Here is a 13334-nt window from a genome sequence, read left to right on the forward strand (position 1 = left end):
ACAGTAGTCCAGCCGCGATAGTTTAAGAGCCACCACCACTGTTTTCCTGGCGGCCAGCGGAATCAGATTGAAGAACTTTCTCAAGGTTTTTATAAGACCAAAACAAGTCCCGGTTGTCTTCAGGACATGGGGCTTAAACGAAAGGGAAGAATCAAACCAAACGCCCAGATTTTTTGCTACCTCCACCGTTGATGGGGGGACTGTAGTGTCATCTGGCCAACCAATCCTTTGGTTGAAAGAAGTTGTTTTTACCGATAGGTAAAATCTCTGTTTTGTCAGTGTTACAGCAAAGATGATTATATTTCATCCATTTTTATAACTGCTGTAAAACAAGATTTGAAATTTTCTTCAGCATCAGTAGAATTCTTATCCAATGACAGAATCAACTGAGTGTCATCAGTGTACATTGTGATTTTGATCCCATAGGTCGAAATCAATGAGATAAGAGGGGCCATATATATATTAAATAAGAGTGGACTAAGTGAAGCCCCCTGTGGCACACCAGTAGAACCGGTCTGTGCTGGTGAAAGAAAAGATCCTAGCGAGATCACCTGCTTCCTATTTGACAGGAAAGATGTAATTCATGCCAATGCGGAATCCGATACGCCACAAGATCTCAATCTGGCTAACAAGATGTTGTGTGAAATGGAGTCAAAAGTGGCAGACAAGTCTAAAAGGATCAAGACTGCCTTCTTGCCGTTGTCCGTTATAAATTTAATGGTGTCCGATATCTCAAGTAACGATGACTCAGTCGCGTGTTTAGGTCGAAAGCCGGATTGGCGGGAATGGAAAATCTGTGTCAACTCTGAGTAACTAGAGAGTTCTTTATATACTATTCTCTCTGTAATCTTACCTAAGATTGGTAACAGGGATATAGGCCTGTAATTAGAGAGATTAGAGGGATCGATGTTCGTTTTTTTCTTCAATGGCTGTACTGTGGCAAATTTCCATTCATCCGGTACAATACCGGTAGAAAGTGATGAGTTCACAATATTATTGATCACCGGATTCACAATATCGATGATATGATGTAGTAAGATCGGGGGACATGCGTCCAATGGGGAGCCCGATTTGCAGACCAGTATCGCCTCCTTAGTCTGGGAGAGCGTGGCCATTTGAAAGGCATGGAGGCCAGACCTGTCATCTCTATTATCTGACACCTGTCCCTCAGTGAGCTCCAAGAAGTTATAGATGTCGAAGTTCTTTTGAATGGCCTTGATCTTATCTTCAAAGTACATTGCGATTTCATTACATAACTTCTGAGAAGGAGGGAGTGCCACATGTAAACCTTTGGGATCTGTGAAAGATTTTACAATTGTGAAGATTTCTTTTTGATTATACTTTGCCAGGGTTATTTTATTATGAAAATGTTCTTTTTTTGCTGATTTAATGGCTGAATGGTATCGTTTCCTAAATGTTTTAAAGATCTGTAGGTTGAATACATCATATCCCTTTCTCCATCTGCGTTCTAACTGTTTAGACTGCAGATGAAGTCCCTCCAGTTCTTTTGAAAACCAAGGGTCATTATGAATTTTCCTTTTACTCAGTCTAGCCGTGCGCTCAGTCGGGGCTAATTCTTCGCCTATAGACAAAATCCAACTATTGAACCGGCGAGAATCCTCTTCAGGTTCTCCTGTGAGTGTCGGAACCTTGTCTTTGGTGATTGTGGGCAAAGAAGGGTTAGTGGCTAGACAATGCCATTCCCTCCTTGGGGCCCCTACATCATTCTTCCTTGCCACACAGTCCTTGTTAGGGGTGAAAAAACTAACAGAATAAAACAATGATCGGACCAGACCTGTGGAATTGGATTTCCTGTCTGAAGTGAACTAAAGTTGGTAAAAACCGCATCCAGGGTGTGTCCTGCTCTATGTGTTTGTCCCTGGACCATTTGTTTCATGCCCAGCAAATTGATCGTTTCCCAAAAAGATGTAACCCCTGGGCTATCATTGCTTTCCAGGTACAAATTAACATCACCAAGTAGCATGAAATTTGAATATCTAAGCATAACTTCGCTGAGGGCATCTCCTAGCGAGTCCAGAAATGCCTTGTTATTGCCTGGAAGGCGATATATCAAAGCCCCAGAGAAGAAAAAGGAATTGTTAATAGCACAGCAAAAGCCCATGTGTTCTGCTCCTCTAAGCCCTGGTAAGGTGAAAACTTTCCATTGTAAGGTCTCTCTGTGTTAGATGGCTACTCCTCCCCCCCTACCGCTCTCTCTGTCTTTCCTACAAATTGTAAATTTGGGTGGCAGAGCAACCGCGATGTCCGGGTTAGAATCTGCTTTTAGCCAGGATTCTGTAACACATAGGAAGTCTAGATCATTATCCATGATCAATTCCTTGACATCAAAGGTATGTTGACCTAAAGATCGTGAATTAATTAAACCTCCCCAACACCCGCGTGGTGACAGGCTCCATTTATATCTCCTCTTATTTTAGAGGACTCGTAAAATGGTATCTGACACTTGCATTTCCGGCATGTTATCGGGCCTCTAATTTTATTAACTTCTATATAATGTTCACAGTGTTTATTAGAGTTCAATTCATGCAAATCATTTGCTGAGAATGTTCTACCTGGTTGGAAACTGGCAGCATGGCCGGCGCTGGTCGCGTGTCGGGCGCGGTCAGGCGCAGACGGGCCTGCCTTCGGCGGGCCCGCTGCGCGCGTCCGCTGCGCGTCAGCACCGGTCCCTCCATTAATGGTGTGCTAATGGGTGCTATGTGGAGAGACTAGACCGTCTCTTGAACCAAAACGGCAGCCGTAATTGTCCCACTGGAAGTGAGGGGGAAATATCGCGTCAGCGCTCCCTCCACACAATCAGCAAATGCTGTGGTGGACCGGGGAGCAGACGCAAAAAATACTAAAGCCTCAAAACTAAAACTGAGGTAGGCGTTGTCAACCCCCATGTATCACCCTTAAAGGAAGCACAAAATGCACAATTTAGGCCCACAACAGTTACCCTTGCAATTAACTGGCCCCGAAAGTAATTATAATGCTAAAAACATTAGAAGCTATGACGCAGTGCACAGGGAAAAAAGTGATTAAGAACGAGTAAAAGCAATGAGGTTAGCTTCTAATCGCAACTGACCTTGTCATTTTGGCTTCTGACCTCCTGTTTGGACCTTGATTTGCTGGCATAGGACTTTGAGTGCTTTGACACTGCCATTTAGTGCCAAAGCGCTGTGCTTGTCATATACATACTAGTGATTGGTGTATACTTTGTTGGCTGATTTGAGTTAGCTGTAGGTCCCTTGACTAGGGGGTAAGACATATAACTAGGGCATGTAACTAAAATGCTTCTTCATGGGCCTGCTGCACTGGTAGTGCCACCCGTGGAGGTAGCTCTTCAAACGTGCTGCAGGTTCGCCCTGGTGGGGCCTGTGTGTGCATGTGACTGTTACTCAACTTGGCATTTAAAAAGCTACTTGCCAAAGTTCTGCATGTCTCTTGCTATATCAGAGAACTCCCTGGGGGCAGGGTGCGGTGTAGGTAAGAGATAGGGCATGTGCGCGTGTTCACTACATGCACTAGTAGTGAATGGCTCCGGATGGTGTGCTTGATATGGTGAAGCCTGCTTCTTGCATTCGATTGACATGAGGGATCTGTGGAAAAGCTACTGGGCTATATTTACTACATGCAGAAGAGTGGCAGTATAGTGTTTGGTATCGATGACTTAGTAATGGCAAATCCTCTCCGGTGGGATGAGTGGATTCAACAGCACTAATGAGGAAATACCACTTTGGGAAGGTATGCTGTTCTGTGCTTGTGGCTCTGTGTGCCTGTCAGCCTGTCTCCAATACATATCTGGGTGCTGGGGACACAGCTACATCTGTGCATTCCTGATAGATGACTTGCATCTAATTGCCAACTGTAATGGTATGGTCCCTAAGCACTCCCCAAGGGCTGGTTGTTCGGCCTCATTTCTAAGAGATCACAGGGACAGAAAGGATCCTTGTTTCCACAAGATCATAAGGACTGCAAAGGCTGCAGTGGAAACGGGTGGAAGTGATAGTCGCTTGGGACAGCGACTGTCCTGACGTATGCACTGTGCCAAGAATTGTGCTCATAACAATCACTGCCTCACTTGGGGGTGCCATTGTGTGAGGAGTTCAAGGAGTGCAGGGGATGTTCGTTGAGTCCGAGGAACCCGAGCTTACAACCGTTAGCCTATGCTAGCACGGGAAAGTTTGCTGAGTTCTCCGGTCCCGAGCTGGAAGCCTAGACTATCTCCAGCCTCCATATTGGGAGGATGGCAGTGCCTGACATCGTGGCCTTAGTCCAGGGTCACCGGCTCCCTCTCCCCGGACCCGTGCCACAAGGTACTCTATTGTTGCGAATATTGTGAATGGACCCGAGGGGTCTCATTGTGCCTTGTGTGCACCCACGGCTCGCTGCTTGGAGCAACTGCAACTAGCACCTCCCCATGATGGGAAACAATTGGCCAAATGCTGCTGGGTGCCTGAGGACCTAATCTGGATGGACTAACCCAAGTAGCTGTTTCCTTCTGCTTTAGTTGGTCCCGACCATTGAATCAAATTGTTGGCAGCGGGGGCAACGTGTATTGTAGGCTGGTGTGGTTTGAGTAACTGACGGATTGGGTCACGAGGTGTAGTCAAAACAGCCTGCATATGTGTTTCTGTTGCTGTTGTTGTGGGAGGGATCGCTTGGATCGTGAGCACCTCGCGGAAGTACGCACATGAGTTTACGTTGCTTAACTAGCTGAGGGAATAACAGGGCCAATGAGTACCTAGGACTAGTACATATATGTTCATGCCATTCTGATGCACATGGGAGAGTTTGACAATTGCATATAACTGTGAAGTATATATCCAACGTATATGCCACTTTGATTTCAATGTGTGTTTAATCAAAGTCTACTGTTTTATACATAGGTTGTGGAGTATTTTTGAAGTGTACTCAGTGTGTTGGGAGGGTGGCGTTGTGCCAATACTTTACACTTTGACCCTGAGGATAAGCCTCACAACTCTGTGCCAAGCTATGAAAGGGGGAGCACAGGTTATCGGACAAGTGTATCATGCTCATCCTATCTAGGACAGTGGATTCTGCCGGGCTTCGATGCGTCACAGCCGGCCAGAAACTGCTGGGTCTAGCAGTGCTTAACCTCAAATCGACAATGAATGCACAAAAAGAATTTAAAAGTATCTGTAGCCCATTAGCTGTTCTGGCTATGAATATCGCATAGTCTTCATACAATAGTACTGGTACCAAGCGAGAGCCAATCTTAGGCAAATGGTTGCCTCTAGAACACAAGTAATCTTTGAGGCCTTTACTATATAAGAAAAAGAGAAATGGAGCCAGTACACAGCTTTGGTGGACCCCCACTACAGAGTTAATTTTGGATGAGAGAGCACCCTCCCTGCTATAACAGATCCTAGCTGAAGTGTATGCATGTAACCTATGAAGTAAATCAACAATAGCTTTAGCGATTCCAGTTTCTTCCATAATAGCCCAGAGATTTAGTCATTGTGTCAAACGCACAAGTTAGTTCCATAAAGGCCAGATGTATGGTGTCTTTTTTAGCCTTACCATATTTTTGTGTGGTGAGATATAGGTTAAGGCTCTGTTCCACCCTGCCCAACTCTGGGTGAAACTCAAATCGTGCATCAGAAAGCCCAGCGTATTAAGTGAGCCATGTTTCCAACTTAAACATTATAACCCCTCTATTTTAACAGTGCTGTCTAATAGCAACATTGCACTGTAGCAATGGGGTTGATTTTTGTCCCTTTTTTAAATTATGGGGACAATTATTGCCTCCTGCCAAGTCGAGACTAGTGGGCCTACAATCGCTGCTCACTGCTCTTATAACATTGGTTATTAATGGGACCCAGAATTGGGGGAGCCCCTTGAACAAATCTTAGGGGATTCCACATGGGGCTTTATCTATGGGATAGCTTTCAATAGCTAATATAACATCTGATACTTCGATTGAGTTACTCAAGGCAGTGGCAGCCACAATGTCATAATGAATTTCCTCCCCTTCTGCCGCTAATTGAGTTGGATCACTAGGCTTGGAAATCTGGAAAAAATGTGCTAACCAAGCTTCCGCTGCAATAACTGCATCTACCTGCAGGCTATCATTTCTTCAAAAGAAAGGGCAATTTACAACTTTCTAGAAGGTCCTTCTAGAAAGGATCCTTCTAGCTGCTCGCATCCTTAAGGTCTTCCCACGCCTTATTCTGAATTTCAGCTTTCCTGGCTGCAATAGCAACTTTATAAGCTTTCTCGGCCTTAACTACTCCTAGCTTATCCTGGAGTTATTTCCTAAGTGCCGTTTTGAGAGTTTTGTGGGCTTTAGAGCAAGTGTGATTAAACCAACTTGGGATAGTTCTGTCCACAGAAACATTCGTTGTTAATTTTGCTGCAATATGCCAGCTCAAACAAGTATATGCCTGGATAATGTCCCTAGGAGGTCTATCATGATATAATTTATTGGTAATTAAGGCCTGGTTATCTACACTAAGTCCTTTAAAAATAGGTCCTTATCAACCTGGTTCCTCTTGATGCTCAAACCCCTATTCTTTTAATATTCAAGTTTATTGTGAGTAGCATTGGTACCTTTGTTACCAAGGTCCATTTTTAGGCCCAAAAAAAGTGGGTTATGGCCACTTATGCAACTTATAACTACCTAGTTTTTATGAAAAACAGGAATTAGATCCCAAGAGAATAACATGTGGTCAATTGTTGTGCACAAGCCTGTGCCAACAAATGTTGGAATTGTCCCGTAATTAAGCGGATTGTAATCCTGGGGAAAAAAATTAAGATTTTTAGAGAAAGCTATTCTGTTCAGGGCATTTCCAAAGGAGGCGTGTCTAAAATGTGTTACTGGCAAACTTAAATCATCCAAGAGACCTCAAGTCGTCATGATTTTGGGGTGCCCAAAGAGTAGAGTGTAGTTAACCTGAATCGTTACTTCAGATAGTCGCCACTCTTCCCCCATTTTTAATCAGGTGGAGAGCCAGTTTGAATAAAAGTGTCTTTGGACTACCCAACCTGTTTTATTCAATTCTCACTACATCTACACTTCCTAGGCCCCTTATCCCCACTGCACCAAATGGCAAGGAACTAAATATCTCTGCCAAGGAGCCCCTCTATCGGTGCCCGTCGGGTATTGCAGCGCCGACCCGACAAGGAGCAGGCCCATATGATGAAGCATGACACCTAGCTGGCTCGGTGTGTGAGGGCCCTAGTTCCGACAGGAGGAATTACCTTCCTTTTGACCTATTCAGGATAAGCACACCCCCGTGTGGCTTCCCGACATACCTCCCTCCTCCGTTTGACCATCACGAGGAACTGCATACCCTCTTTTCTAATTATATGCCTGGGCATGTATGCTGGACCTCATTAAAAAAGCCCTACAGTCCCCCTCTTTTGTTTATCAAAAATTAATGATGTCACTGATTTGGTTATCCAGTTGGTTTAATCTTCCTAAGCATTTGTCACTAAACTCTTTGAAATTATTTTCCCAATCAGTGGGATCCTGAACAGACTTTCTACCCCGCCTTACTGGTTGGTCTATTCGCTCAGGCATTTGGTTTAGGGTGCATAGTAGGGCTATTATATGATGGTAAGTCACTTGCCCCACTCGCATTTACTGACCTTCTCTGATTTTTGGGAGGGGTGAGCTGTCTGATAAGACAGAAGGCTGAAGCATTGTCAAAGTTAGTGGCCCATGAATGACACATGGATTCTGCTGCAGCAAGGTCAAAGAAAGTGCCGTGTTTTGGGGAGGAGCGCTTGCAGCCACAGTTAAACCACCCGGTGAAGACAGAGAGGCTGTTGTGGCCTCTTGTCTGCTAATAATTAAAGCATCACAATCCCTTAAGGTGGCATCCAATCTATCCTCCACCCTGCCAATTTCAGTATCAACGGCGCCCATGACTGTTGAAAGATAATTAGTAATGGATTTGGAGGCCACCTTCCCCTTCTTAGCGCAGTCCATGACTTGACTGTCTTTCCGTTTTCTCATTTTCAGATCAAATCAATAAAAAGAAAGAAACACAATCCACTTGCATACTTTGAGTTCCTAGGTCAGTCCAGTTTATTAATGGCAATATTAACGGGCCCATCCCAACCTCCTCTGGACTCTGATGGACACAGACAGGCCGCTCTAAGCCCAGTCTTCGCCCGGCACGAGCCTCGGTGCATCCCGCACGTGTCCTGTGCTGTGGAAGTATTGCACTGGATTTAAGCACCTCACTGGCACTGAAACTGCCTGAGGCAGCATTCCTGCCACAAAATTCTGGTGTCCACAGTCCTGGGCCCCCAACATTGAGAGTTCTGTCCTGTTTTGCAAGAGTGCTGCACCGGATTTAAGTACCTGCCTGGCGCTGAAACTGACAGGGGCAGCCTTCCTGATGCAGAGAATACTGGCTGTTGTAGTCCTGCACCCCAGCCGTCGAGAGTTGTGTCCTGCACCGCAGGGGTGCTGCGCTGGATTTAAGCACCTGCCTTGCACTGAAACTGACATGGGAAGCCTTCCTACTGCAAAGGATTCTGATACGTGTAGTCCTGGGACTCCACTGTTGAGAGTTCTGTCCCACACCGTGAGAGTGCTGCACTGGATTTAAACACTTGCCTGGTGCTGAAACTGACAGGGGTGGCCTTCCTACTTTAAAGGATACTTATATCCATATTCCAAGGCCTCTGCCATCAAGAGTTCTGTCTCACACTGTGGGAGTGTTGCACTTGATTTAAGCACTTGCCTGGTGCTGAAACTGACAAGGGCGGACTTCCCTCCACAAAGTATACTGGTGGCCATAGTCCTGGCCACCACTGTGGAGAGTTCTCTCCCACACTGTGGAAGCGCTGTGCTGGATTTAAGTGCTCACCTGGCTACGAAACTAACTTCTGATAGCTAATATACATTATCCCTCCAGCAGCACTCCAGCTAGGGCTTGACCTTACAGAGGTGTGAAAACTGCTCCCAGAGCAAGTACAATGCCTGGGGGTGGGGAGTTTCTTTTCTTCCCTTAGCAGAAAGACCAGTTGGGGCAGGCCCAGGAACTTAATTAACTTCAAAGCGGCCTGCCCTGTCACTAGTAAATGTCAGGTGACACCTGGAAAGGACCTGCCTTTGTCCCCCTAGTAAGGCTGGCACAACACCCAGTGGGAAGACCGATACCCCCAGAACCGGTTTTGAGCGGCCAGAGATGAGGGCACTAGCTTCACCACTAGGTGGGCACACAGGCTCTGCACAACAGGGGAAGGGTTTCCTATCTTTGATTTTGGGAGTAAGGGACATTGTGGTATTATTTGCAGTAGGGCAAATAGCACACCCTGCAAAGGTGATTGGTGTTATCCCTGAGAACTTTAACCCCATTGATTAGGGAGGAGCCATGAGTCACCCCCACCCACCAGCTAGTGCTAACCATAAATATGAAAGCCCAAGGCACTCTCCTTAGAACATATTCTGGACCAGTGGATCAACAGAAGGAGGACTGCACTGTCTGTATGAGACCTGTGAGGAGACTTGAAGGGCTGGACCTGCTCCCAGTTGTAGGTACCCAGGACAAAAAACTTAACTACAGGGGCCAATTTGCTGACCTGCTATATGGCTACAAGGGCACAACAATCTTTAAGAAGCCTTTTACCTTTTGAAGGTAATTCCATGGGCTCACAGAATGTGTCATGGACAGGTAAGTCTTTACAGTAGACTTTGAAGGTTCAGCAGACTCTTGATCATCCACCTTTACTCCTTGAGCAAATTGTTGGTCCAGAGTTTCACTGTTCTTTGAATTGAACTGGAATAAATTTAACATAATATGGTAAAATGCATTTTGAATGTAAACAAGCTATGAAATCTTCAAGGAACACTTGAGAGTTTACATGCTTTAATTTTTTGCTCAAGGAGGTGGTCCCTTAATAATTCCTTTAGTATGGAACCCATAAAAAATCAGCACATGTTTAAGGCAGAATCAGAAGTCTTCCAGTATATACTACTTCTATCACCTGGAGCAAAGTTGAAATTACAAATTTGCATATACCACATCTATACAAAACAATTGGGATGGTTTTAGCTCTGTAAATCCATAACAAGGGTTCAATAGGTTTCCCAGTATGATGTTGCCCCTATTTGAATAAACAAGATATGGTAACCAGGTATAAAGCAAACAAATGGGCACATAGTACTCTTATTTTGGGGAAAGTATATACCGTATATAGCATATGCAAGATGTAACTGGTGCTCCTAAGAAAAGATTGGTTACCATCCAAAATCCTACACTGCCCTCCCAGAGAAGAGCAAAAATTGGTCAAATTACAAATCCGAGCACTCCAAAAATCATTAATACAATTGTGTGTAGTTTGTAGTCCACTTTAATCCACATTCAGGCCCATAGACTATAGTCCAAGTCTTCACATTGGTTTTGTATAGATGTCATTTACAGTTGTTTCCGAAAGGAAGGCAATCCAAAAGCAATCGTTCACAACGTCGAGCAGTTAAAAAGTCAGTTAAGAAACAACAAGCCAACATATGTTTTGTCAATAGGTCATATACCTCAACTTCTTCAGGGCTACGGGCATTAAATAGCCCATCATAGCATTATATACTCTGCATAAACATGTGTTCTTTCACCAACCAATGGTGCGCAAAACCAACATTTTGAGATAAGTGCCCATATAAATTAGATCCATGACACAAAAAACACTTAAAGTCCAAAAAGTGAATTCTCATGTGCATAACAAAAGAAAAAAAATATTATAAGAAGAAAAGAAATAAAGCACAGATTGTGTAGAAATAGCGATAAAGATCTTCTCACGCTACATCGCTCATAATAGACCAAAACAAATAATTATGTCCATAATGACCTGTCGGGCGGTATGATAAGTATCAAGGGCCATATGTAGATAAATTATATTTACCGATTCATAAATACCGAATTTTACCGATTCGGTATTTAGTATGTAGGTAAACAATCGGTGATTATTACCGATTCGGTAAATATCGGTATTTATGAATAGGTATTTACCGAATCGGTAACAATGCATCCATTCCCATTCATTCCTATGGGCCTGGAGGCCCATAGGAATGAATGGGAAGCCATTTACTATTACCGATTCGGTAAGTACCGAATCGGTAATAGGGGAAGCATAATCATGGGTGGCAGGGTGTCACATTGACAACCTGTTGCACCCCTGATTCGTGCATATGTGCACATGTGGCGCACATACATGCCCTAATATAGCTTTTTGAAAGGTATTCGTTATTTATCATCAACCTGTAGTTGGTGGTAAATACCGAATCCTTACTACTGAAATTCACTCACTTGAGTGCTCCCTACATATGATTTAAGGATTCGGTAATTTACCGAATCTGTATTTTACCGATTCGGTATTTTACCGATCCCTTACCGATTTGGCAAATTACCGAATCCTTAAATCATGCCTCCTACATCTCAAATGCCTAAATACCGGTCGGTAACGGGATATTTACCGATTTTCGCCCGTTACCGACTGGTATTTAGCTACCTACATATGGCCCCAAGTCCTTAGGGAAGAATAGTGCCAAAGTCCAGTAAAGCCAAAGTTACATAAATCCTAGGTCAAAAATCAGAAGTTCAGTATGTCGAAATGCACAGCAATGCATGCTTAATAAATACATCGAGCACACATAACACAGCCTCCCTAATATTGCTAGTACTGCCTAGTATAAAAATCGGTGGACACACCATCCCTGACCTTATCTAGTGACAAGAGTACATATACATTCAAAGGGAAAATGATCAGACAACTACACAACTAATTATAGTGCACACATTAAATATCGCGAACACGTGCAATAGCGCGTTTTCCTTAGTATTAAGTGGTATCATATATGGGACTAGTAGAAAAAACAATCTTACGCTTTTTGAAAGAATACATACTACTTAAAAAACTCATGACCACAGGAATATAAAATCAGCTATTACTAAGTTTAAACACCCGGACACTATGTAACATTACTTTTTTTTAAAAGACGAAATCTAATTACATTATTTGAATATAACTTAATTTATTCCCGCATATTTGGAGAATTTATTTGCCTGTTCGATTCAATAGAGGACGAACTGAATCCATGGAAAACTCAGCCCTCTGGGAAACCAGTGTCTTTACATAAATAGACACTGTCTTCAAAATGTTAGCACAAATAGGCATGACTATATTTCTGGCTATGTTTTATATGAAATCAAAGTGGTTTATGGTATTCACAAAAGGTATTTAGGAGTAGTAAAGTTAGGATTTTCTATTAAGTTTTGGTCTTAAGACAAAATCCTCACTTAAGTTAAACTTAAGTTTGAATTTTGTCTTAAGACCAAAACTTAAGACAAAATCCCAACTTTACTACTCCTAAATGCCTTTAGTGAATTCCGAAAGTCGTAAAGTTAGGGTTTTGTCTCAGATTACTTTTTTGAATCGGGCCCTTATGCTTTGCATTTTCAAGCTTTTATGCCATCCATTGCAGTTCATTAATTTATGCATGCATATTTTTCATTTGTTCCATGTTCCATTTACATTAGTTAACACATGTTAATCATATAACATATGCTTTATTATATAAGGGATACAGAACCCCTTGTCGTACAATGTAAGAATATTGCAAGTCACCTTGGAGTTCCATAACCATATAAAAGAACAAAGTTGGATGCTGAGTTCCTTTATAAGGTTATGGAACTCTGAGGTGACTTGTAATATTCTTAATATGTATGACAGGAGGTGCTTTATCCCATATAATACATGGTCACACCATCACCTTTCCCACAAACCACTTAAAACTAGGCCTGGGCGGTAAATTCCGTTCCGTTCGTGGAATTTGCGGAATTTGGGTAATTTCGCGTTCTGCGGAGAACGCGAAATTGCCCAAAATTCCGGTTTCCGCGTCTTCGTGAAATTTTTGCTTGTTCGCGTTCTCAAAATGCGTGTTCGCGAGATATTTCTCCCCGAGCACGCAAACAGCGATTGTGAACAGGAAAAAGCATCGCGGAATTTCTGCGTGTTCGCGGAGATTTTTACCGTTTCGCAGAGATTTGCGTAACGCAATTACGCAAATTACGCCCACCCCTACTTAAAACCTTGGTGTGTAGATCTTTGATATGAATGAGAGAGCATGTTTGCAAACATGAAGAATAAAATTAAAACCTCTAGAGCACAATTGAAGACATCAAAATTAAAAACAAGTTAGATATTAGAAACAGTTCAATACAAGTCAGTTCATACGATCGCCGTGTACTACACAGATTTCAACTCTACAAGCAGACAATGATGCTGCTTACAACGTCCTACCATTGGAGTCAGCTGCCAGTTCTACACAGCTTCACGTGCCTCCCACGTTTGCACAA

Source organism: Triturus cristatus, chromosome 2_2, assembly GCF_964204655.1.
Source record: "Triturus cristatus chromosome 2_2, aTriCri1.1, whole genome shotgun sequence".
In the NCBI taxonomy this organism is placed as follows: Eukaryota; Metazoa; Chordata; class Amphibia; order Caudata; family Salamandridae; genus Triturus; species Triturus cristatus.